This window comes from Danio rerio, chromosome 11 (genome assembly GCF_049306965.1).
Source record: "Danio rerio strain Tuebingen ecotype United States chromosome 11, GRCz12tu, whole genome shotgun sequence".
NCBI lineage: Eukaryota > Metazoa > Chordata > Actinopteri > Cypriniformes > Danionidae > Danio > Danio rerio.
In genome coordinates this window covers 27,311,860-27,323,043 of record NC_133186.1, presented here as the reverse complement: position 1 = coordinate 27,323,043, position 11,184 = coordinate 27,311,860, and positions in this window count along the sequence as shown.

The following is an 11,184-nucleotide window of genomic DNA, read 5'->3' as shown; positions in this document are numbered from 1 at the left end:
TCCTTTAGGACTTGAGTTTGAAACCTATTGTTTAGATGGGTGTCACTGATAAGAAGATGATGGATGTTTACTGTATGACGCCTTGAAGTGGCCTTAAACCTGCAGACACAGGATGTCAGCATGATGTCAGATTGACATTGTACCCCAACGTCGTAGGGATGTTGTATTATGTTTGGAAATGAAAATCAGGTTGACATCAGACCCAACGTCTGGCCGACGTCAATATTCAACGTCCAACCTAAAAATTAACTGAATATCAGCGTCTAATGATATTACAGCTTGATGTTGTGTGGATGTCACTATGACGTCTATCCGATGTTGGATTTTGGTTGCCATACCTGATGAAAAAATGTCAGTATTTGACATCAATATGATGTTGGTTAAGGATGTTGGCTTAACGTTGAATTTTGGTTGCTTTCTAACACACCTAAAATCAACCAAATATCAATGTCATTTCACGTCATTTATTGGATTTCAAAAAAACGTTGACTCTGTGATGTCAGGTGACCAAAATCCAATGTCTTGCCAACCTAAATCCATCCTTTATATTATCTCCTTATGACATTGTGTCATAGTAACTAAATGCACTACAGAATGTTACGTTTACACACATTCACAAATTACATGTAAATGCATCAGCTTTTTATAGCATAATACTCACTACTCTTGAGTACTTTTGAAAGGTCTACTTTTTACTCATACTTTGAGTAATATTTACCACAGATATTTTTACTTTACCTACCCTATATTTTTAGCCAAGTACTTTAACTTATGTACGATTTTACAGTACTCTTTTCACCACTGCCAATATTATGACTGCTTATTACTGACGGCTGTTGGTTGCTAAGTGATGAGATCTGTCCTCCGTAGGCTAGATCGTCTACTTTCAAAATTGCTCAGTTTGGCCTGTGTGGACTTTGGAGGACTCATCTTTGGAGAGTACACAGTGTCGTAGCGCAAAATGAATTTGTGAAGAAATGGACATTCTTATTAAACAACCACCAATTTTATACACCTATCTATATTCTATCAACATATTTTATTGATGGCAGAATTTGTGCATAAAGTATTTTCTTAAAACCGAATAGGTTCAGTGGAATTTTTAGCATTCCTTATTTGACGTTTCTTTGTATTTGTCCAAATCATTTCCATTCAATAAAATAATTTAAGTTTATACAAAGACTTTGGTTCGTGCTCGCTGCGTTTGTTACAGTTAAAAACACCTGACGGCTCACTATTTGAAGCTGTTGAAATGCACTATAGTGGCTCATTTCCCATGAATAGGAGTGACTCACTGGTTTGTAACTGTGATGTTTGCTGGGTGGCAGGTGAACAGGTGAATGCGCTATGACAGCACAGGGACAACTGCATGCACCTGCTCTACACACCTGTCACACTGCACGCACACACACACACACTTCCTCTCTGCAAACAAAACGGTTTACCATAACAGATCCTGGCCTGCTTATGCATATGGGATGTGTGTTGATCTTAAAGTGTATGCATGTCCAGTGCAGCAGATCTGTTTTTATATACAAGACATAAAGATGTCACTGTGGCCTGATGGCGTTTTAGTCATCTGAGGGCTCTGTGTTCGTTCAAACTGCAATTTTGCTTCAGGAGGTATTGCTGCAAGGCTAACTGATGGAATGTCTTACATAAATATTTTCATGTTGGAAGCTTTGCTTATGAGCGTTGGAAGAGTTGCGTGTGTATGCTGCATTGATATAAGGCACTCCTATCTGTTGACCTCAAAACCTTGCCTGTGTAACTAATGCCTAAAAAAAGGACTGAGCGAGGATCAGATCCCTACTATGAAAGGCTCTTTCCATTCTGGAATAAAAATATGTGTCTTTATATGTTGCAATTAAACTTTTTAAATTACAAAATTGCAACTTTATGCATCAAAATGTAGCTTTGTTTTACACATTTGCAATTTCATTCTTCATAATTTTGAGTCTCACGATGCAGATTTATATCTCACACTGCAACTCTGTACATCAAAATAGTGAGAATGAATCCCTTAATGATTAAACCTATTTTAGGTCTCACACTTTTATTTGGCAATCTCACATCTTTAGCTGTGTATCATTTTAGAGGCTGCATCCTCAGAAGGATGCATTCGAAGGGCGATGTGTCATCACGACTAAAACACTCTCATTTCCCCCCAAAAATCAAAGGCTCCTTCAAATACAGATTCGAAATGCATCCTTTGTTTCCCAGGTAATAAAGTATACAACTGGTGGATTACAAACTCTGGATTACAGTTTTAAATGTTCGTATTAGGCTGTGTTGGGTATCTAAACGCATAATAAAAACAAAAAGAGTTTGACATTTCTTACTACTAAGCCATTTTATAGACAGTTTACATTTTTATGTGTACATGTATGTATATTTATTTTCATAGTCCATTTGAGTAGTAGTAGACTGTCTGCTTAATATCTGTTAATACTGCTCCTTCATCAGAAATTTAACTGACTATAAGAAACCTTGCGAGTACATGTCAACTTACACTAACACTAACCCCAACCTAAGAGTCTACTTATAATCTATAGAGAATTAGTTGGCATGTAGATGCAATGTAACTTAAATTCAACAAACGGAGCTTCAAAATAAAGTGTAAAAAAGGAAATATACAGTATTTCCAGTTTTTGTGAACCTTGTTTTGTCTTCAGATTGCATAATATAAGTTTAAAAATCACTTTGGCTGCTTTCAAAACTGCATACTTCCATACTATATAGTACGCTAAAATCAGTATGTGAGCCGAGTAGTATGTCTGTATTTATAGAATTCGAAAATCAGTATGCGAGAAGTACCTGGATGACTTAACTACTTTTGGAGAGATTCTGAAGTGTGCATCCGATGCACACTATGCTATCCCATGATGCCCTGCGAAAGAATTCATGAATGGGAGTGAAGCGACGCAACTCACGTGGGTAGGTCATGAGATCATGACAAAATGGGAGTACATAGTAGTACATCCGAGTTCCGCTCATACTGCTCACATTCATATTGTATAGAACATACATTTGTAATGGCAAAGTAGTTAATTTAAATTCAAATGCAGTACCTACTGGGTAGTAGGCAGTTTCGGATGCAGTCTATGAGTTTCCCAGTACTGGGTTACGACTAAAAGGGCATCCGCTGCAATAAAGATATGCCGGATTAGTTGATAGTTTATTTTGCTGTAGTGACCCCTTATAAATCGGAGACTAAGCCGAATGAAAATGAATTAAATCATTGAGGAAAAAAGTTATTACAAATTCTATTACCACTTATTAACAGCAACTTTTATGCTTGCTAGGTCTAGATCATCTCTTTTCATAAATCCTCAGTTCTAGATCTAGATCAAAGGATACAGCCTCTGAAATGAGACAGCTTTTGTCTGTCATGACTATATTTCTTAATATTGCATATTTTTCTGACAATTGTGACTATAAATATAATATTACAGCTTTTTTGAATATCTCAATTTCAAGTGACTTCATGTTTCACTATTGTACTTTTGTTTTCTTGCAGTTGTGACTTCAACTTTGTTTTTGTGAATCTCACAATGCAATTTTGCAACAATATGTTGCATAATCAGGCCCGAAGACAGGGGAGTTCCGGTGGTTCGAAAGACCCACACCCCACTGACAAAGGTCCAGAATTTGTCCCATATATGAGCTTATTTGTTCTATTTTGACTGCTATGCCATCATAAATTGTGTAAATAACTCAACGAAGATTATTATTTGCCTAATAGATGACAACAGGCTACTTGACCTTAAAGTTTTTTTTAATTTAAAACTTTAACAGATTAATTTTTCTAATAATATACGATGTGACAAATTTGTATTTTAAAAATAACACATAAACAAGTTTTTTTCATTTTTATTTATTCTAAACTTTTAGTAAATGTTTGTAGTTCATCAAAAAGTGTGGTTATGATGATCATGCGACAAGTTAATGCAGAAAAAAGTGCTTAAAATGTCACTAAAATACAGTATTTAATCTATAAACACTCAACTTCATAGTTAATACAAATTGAGGCGAGTAACTGCATAAAGGTCCTCTTTTTGAGAAATTATCAGCCTGTCTTGATAATATGACATATCTAACAATCGCAAACGTTTCTTGTTTAGAGTAGATTTGTTTCTTTCAACGGTCAATTTTTTCTCATTACATAGCTTTATACTTCACAACTGCCACCGTGCATCTCATCAAGTATTTTTGTGTCTCATCCATTATGATGTTATTTCTCACAGTTACTTTACAATGAATATAGTTACTTTATTTCTTGGCTTAAACTCACTTTTCATTGACTACTCTGAGGGGAAACAGGCTCCAATACGCCATTGTTCACATGATCTGAAAAGCTAAAATCTATTCTTGAACAAAACTTGTACTGTACTCTCCTAAAATGCTGGTAGCGGAAACACAGGTTTGCATTAATCAGAGCGAAGTGTTGAATCCAGACAGTGAGTCAGCTGTGTCAGGAGCAAGAGCGAGCTCTCATAGTAAATGTAGGTGCGTTTGTGAAGCATGAGGTAAGTCCTTCCATGTGCTGTCCCAGATCTGAACGTCTGAAAGACTGTTAGCCTCTTCCTATTTAGTCACCCAACCACTCACAGTCATACACAATCTCTGGAATGCATGTGTCAGGTGCTGACACGCACTTCACCACAGTGTAATCCTTTGCGGGGGTCTGGTTTGGAAAGAACTGTCTAAACTTTATGTTTTGATGATGAAACTGGGGTTAATTCATGTTTAGGTGCAGTGCAAGACTGGAAGGATGCAATTCTCCCTGTGCTCTGGAAAACATCTGTATGAAATGGAAGCAGAATGTGGCCGATTTGTAACAAGCCCAGAGGGGAGGGAGAGTCAGTCTAATGAGATGACGTTATCAGAGTTGCTGTGAGAAACTTTAAAGAAGAAATTCCTGATAAAACTCGACTCTGCTCCGTCAGCAGTTAAAAAGACCACACGCTAGTATAGCAAGCACTATTTGCCCAAAAAAAGAACCTTTCCAAACCTGGAAAGTAAACGTAGAGTGAGCCAACACGCCAATGCGCCGCCAGAGAGTTTGCTGTAACGCAACCCGCAGCAATATTTAGTGCACATTCTGTGCAGAGAAATGAAAACTAAATATGCACTCTCATACAGTCGTTCCTGAGGGATAATGAGACGTCTGGTCCTGAAATCGGAGAACTTCTTCCCCACTGCGCGTTCCCAAGTGCCAGAACGTTCACTGTAATTTACCAAAAGTGGCTGCTGCTGCTGCCATAAAGCATGTGTTTAACATTCCAGCCCTTTTCTCATGGCTCGTGTGTGCGCCTCTACTCCCTTTTCTTTCGCTCTTTCTCAACTTTGCATGGCTAAATTTGAGCACAGGCATGATGTGTCTTTGCCTTACTTCACATGAGGATCATCTCTCTCCCTCAGAGACAACCAAAGTCCCAGGCAGGAAATGGGAGTTTACATTGGCCTGACATTGCAGAGGGAGAACAAGTGGGCTCAAGTGTTCGGTGACTGCGGGACGAGCCCCATCCCCCTCTCCAGATTCCCTCCCACGCCTGTGCTCCCACTCAGTCAGGGGGAGAGCGCCGCCAGGGCCTTGGCCAGGACTTGGGGCTCGGGGCCTGGGATACAGGAAGAAGCTGTCAGCCTCCTATAAACATGCATTGCTTCTGCACCCACGACCAATGAGGGCCTGAGGGAATGCTCCGCCGCCGCCGGACTGTCTGTGTCAAACTGGACCAATGCAAAAGTCATGCATTTCTCCCCACGTGTGTTCTAAAGTTCAAAAAGCATCTCTGCTGTTAGTTCCCTAGAGCGCTGTTGTGTCTGAAACTGAAGAAGCTTTATGTAGTGGATTATCAGACTACATTTAAATATGATGGAAAATGGATTCGGACCGCCTTCAGAGACATCCTAACATCACGTCATCAGATGATCTCAAACAGTGGTAACCAAAGTGAGGTGGTTATGTAGCACATCTGTTAAAGTTCAATAATAAGTGTACTGTACTCGCATGAATAAAATCCCCAAAATGAAAGGGATAGTGGGCAGAATGGTGGCACAGTGGGTAGCACAATCGCCTCACAGCAAGAAGGTCGCTGTTCGAGCCCCGGCTGGGTCAGTTGACATTTCTGTTCGGAGCTTGCATGTTCTCCCCGTGTTTGCATGGGTTTTCTCCAGGTGCTCCGGTTTCCCCCAAACACATGCGCTATAAGGAAAGTAAGCTAAATTGTTTGTAGTGCATGAATGAGTGTGTACAGAAGTTTCCCAGTATTGGGTTGCAGCTTGAAGGGCATCCGCGACATAAAACATATGCAGGATAAGTTGTCAGTTCATTCCACTGTGGTGACCTCAGATTAATAAAGAGACTAAGCTGAAAAGAAAATGAATAAATGAATAAAGGGATAGTTCACCCAAAACTGAAAACTCTCTGAAAAAAGTCATCAATTACTCACATTTAGGGTTCTTTGAGATTATTTTGTTAATTATTATAATACTTGCCAAGCTTGTCTTAAAGTTTTAATTTAGCATTTGTTTTTCTGCTCTCTCGTGTGCAGGTGAACGCGGCGCATGGCGGATCTGCGTAACCGGGTGTGCAGATGTACAAATCTACATTTGTTGACAGACCGTTTGGGCTACTTATCAGAATTATGCGAATTATCAGCTTGACAATATTTAATTGGATGAACATTTTATAGTCTTATGCCTTACCCAGCATAAAATACATATAAAAACATTTAGATCATTTACTTTAATCATTACTGTTGGAATGTGAAGAGACTTTCAACCAGCACAACCACAAATTGTGTCTGAAGACAATCACCTACTGCATCTTTAACTCCAGCAATATTCATATCAAAATACTGCATTGTGTTGCACAAGTTTGCACTGAAAGCGGATGAAAAAACACTTGCTTATAATTAACTTACTGTTTTCATATGTTCTGTCAGATGATATTTTTATTCTTTAAACCAACCACTGGATTGCAAGAGCAGAATGGTGGGAAATCATGAGCACTGAAGGACACATCTGCGCTACCTTTAAAAAAATTACCAGCTGGAGGCATTTAAGTGAATCTACAAATAATGGATTCAGACGTGCCTTGATGACTTCCTACTTCCATAACTCAGTTCTGCACACAATCTATGCAATCGAGTGTAATAAATATCATATTGACAGGTACACGAACAGAACATAGGCTTGGGAAAAAGTAAGTGCAGTTTAATGCCAAAGCTTTGTTTATTCCTAACAATGTCAGATTTGACAGATGAGAAAATCACGCATCTTAATAGCAAAGTTCACCTCACATAACCTGAATCTTTCAGCGTCTGTCCATCAGATGTGCCCCAATATGAGGCTAATTACAGACAGAGACACTTCTGCATCAAGTCTCCCATGAACAATAGCATCTAAACAAAACCACCAAACAAACGGCAAACAAAGGCCCTCGTCGTTCTCTCCAAGAGCTCTGCAGTTTGCCAGAGGGCCGCTGGAGAAGCAGAGAGACCTTATTACAGAATAATGAATCACACACTCACTAAGTCACAGGGTTGCTGAAGATGAATGTGCTCTCTGTTGGTTTTCCTGGAGCTGCGTGTTTACTAACCAATGACGCAGGCTGCACTTGATCAGAGACATGTGTTTCTGAGGTCTCAGTTCCAGTGAGAAGCGAGGGGAAGGAGAGCGGAGCGCGAATGTGTGGCGCCTGGGCTCCCTTGGCCCTGACGCTGCCACACACACAGGGGTTGGGGTAACTGTGGGGGTCATGCTGAGAAAAATAAACCATGTAAACCTCAGGACAGGAAGCACACTGGAGAGAGGAGATCCACATTAAGCAGGAGCATGAAGCCTCTAATTTCAGCCAATGCACTGGTTTTGAACCTCATCACATGGCCAAAAATTCATTCCAATACACTCAGAGACACACAAAGGTGTTTGAAAAGCATCTCAAAGTAGGATTGGAAATTATCGAAACAATCTCACAGCAATTCGTAACTTTTTGATTTAGAAGCTAATTCGTATGAATTCGTACGTCCCATTTGTACAGTTCAGTATGATTTGCTTTGATTTGTGCCACGCCTTCTTTTTTAAATCGTACATTTCCGTACGACTGAACTCGAACGAATTTTGAATTTTGTACGAATTTGTAGGAATTACGTTTTTTTGTGAGATCAGGCTGAAATTATAAATTGAATTTAAAAGTTGCCTGCTAGTGGCACTGAATATAATTGCAAAAATGACTTTTCAGACAGGTTTCAGTTCCATCACAAACTGTACTGTTTTGATGCAATTATAATATTATTATGTAAAAACATTGTAGTAATTAGTTCAACATGAGATAACAAATGCATTTGAATCGGAGTGATTCATGTAAAAAGTCCACCGGTAAAGTACCAACTAAAAATAAAATATTTTAATGCATTTTGGCAGTTCATTTACACTACAAAATTAGCTATGTTTACATCCAAAGATGCAAATTAAATTTATGCGCAAAACAGTATTATTGCATAAAAGACATGCGAATAATGCAGCGTTTCCATCTGATGAGCCAAAGAGAACAAAATTGTCACTTCCTGAATAACTGGCACCAAATATAACAGTAAAAAAAGAATTTGCAGCTTTAGGAGAAGCTGCGTGAATCTTTTATTTTTTTAATAAATTGCTTGCATCCCAGAAGTCAAAAGCCAACATGCACTGAATGCATAGTGGTCTTTGAAGGCAGGAGACGTAGACCACAGACGCTCTGGATTCTGGAGATAATTGATAATATAATAACACTAATTCTGAAGCGGTTGAGGCGTTTTAGAATGACCAAAACAACATTTCAGATGTTTTACAATGTGCTCAGCCTGCTGGTTTCTCCATTCACACACATTTTTATCATCACATGATCTCTTATAACAAAATACCATTACATTTTTAATGCACATACTGGAATTTGTTTGGTAAAAGTTTTTCTATTGTAGTTTATGCAAATGTTTGAAAACAGATTTTAACATGATTTTTTCAATACCGTGATTTTAGCCTATTTTAAAAATCCAAATAAATGTATATAAAACCTCCTTTAAACAACATAAATGTACCTCAAGTAAAATAGTTTATGTTTGGTTTATAAGGCAACTTGTTTTGTTTATCTAGCAATTTAGTAAGAAAAAAGAATGATTCACAAAAAAAAAAAAAAAACTTGACAAAAGAGTTAAAAATAAAACAATTTGTTTAAATATATAATTATATTTTTTACTTTTTAAAAAGTAAAAAACTAAAAAGTAAAAAACTTTTTCAGTGCTCCACCGGAAAAAGGTGGTTTGCCATCTCCAGGTTGGTGGAAAGTCATTCAGAGTTTAAGTATCTCGGGGTTTTGTTCACAAGTGAGGGAAGGATGGAACATGAGATTGACATGCAGATTTATGCATCGGCAGCAGAAATGTGGTCTATGTATCAGTCCGTTGTGGTGAAGAAGGAGCTGAGCCGAAAGGCAAAGCTCTCGATTTACCGTTCAATCCACGTTCCTACTCCCTCCTATGGTCATGAGCTTTGGGTCATGACCATAAGGACAAGATCTCGGATACAAGCGGCCGAAATTAGTTTCCTTCGAAGGGTGGCAGGGCGCACTCTTATGGATAGGGTGAGGAGCTCTGACATCCGGGAGGAGCTCGGAGTAGAGCCGCTACTCCTCCACATCGAGAGAAGTCAGCTGACGTGGCTCAGGCATCTGTTTCTGATGCCTCCTGGACGACTACCTTGGGAGGTGTTCCAGGCATGTCCCACCGGGAGGAGGCCTCGGGGAAGACCCAGGACACGCTGGAGGGACTATGTCTTTTGGCTGGCCTGGGAACGCCTCGGGATCACCCTGGAGGAGCTGGAGGAAGTGTCTGGGGAGAGGGAAGTCTGGGGTTCTCTCCTAAGACTGTTGCCTCCGCGACCCAGCCCCGGAAAAGCAGCAGAAAATGAATGAATGAATGAAAACTTTTTAAAATTTTGTTTTAAAATAAATGATAAGGAGTGAGTATAGCATACAGTCCCAGGAGAGACCCCTGAGCTTATAAGATCCACTAGCCCAGGGCTCCCTCCAATTTGCTGGGCGAGAGGGAAGTTTGAGCTCAGGTAGGTCCCGAGAACTCCTCTTTCCTATGGGGCTAGTGATAAGTTAGGAATTGCTGTATATAGACATACTGTTGGTGGAGAGCTCAACTATAGTGTATTTCGATTGGTCGATTAACCTATGGCGCATGTTTTTTAAACTGTAGGAGGAAGCTGGAGAACCCAGGGAAAATCCGTATGGACACAGGAATGTCGAATGGCCTTTTAAGGACTTGAACCAGAGACGCTTTTGCTGTGCTAGCCACTGGGCCACCGTGCTGCTGTATTACGGAAAAAATGTGGAGTATGATTTTAGTTCATCCAATTCACCTTCAATTCACATAAGAGAAAAACTACTCATAGCTTGGGGTTTTTGTACAGAAACATGACTTGACATGACCTGCCCAGATAATATGTAGCTGAAGCAGAGATCAAGCTCACGTAATGTCATTCAAAAGCATAAATAAACACAATATGGAGAGTTTCAGACACTTAATGTAACTAAAATGTCATACAACTACTCATTAATAGATATATTCTACAGATTAAAAGTGGCTATGAAAGTACCAAGCATTGTCCATTGATTGCTTCTAATGCATTAACTAACCTTATTACAGAGCGTCACATCTGACATTTGGGACGATCAAACAAACACACAGCATTTCCACTGGCAGTGTAGAAATGACACACTTCACCTCACCAGTTGCAATAAAATAAAAACTCCTCACATGGTTCTTGTTGAATTATTAGGGCTACGTTCAAGGAAATAACACATTGCACCAATTACCACTTAAAACCATGACACACCACTTACTCGAAATATCCTCATCAATGCACACCGCTTAAAGCCATGTAGAAATGCCTAATGACTCATGACTGAAAGTTGTGCCAAAAGGAGAGAAACAACCTTGACTGTAAAAAAACGAATGTAGGCGTAGGCTGCAAAGCACATGGAGGATGGAAGTCCAATTTTAGGTCTCTGGCTCACAGGTCGTACTTAACTCGTATCCTGTGCTGCCCAGGCCTTTCCTCACACATGCGGAGGGAAAAGAGTGTCGTTATTCACAGACGGACAAGTGTCGAAACTTTACTGGTTGATCAATG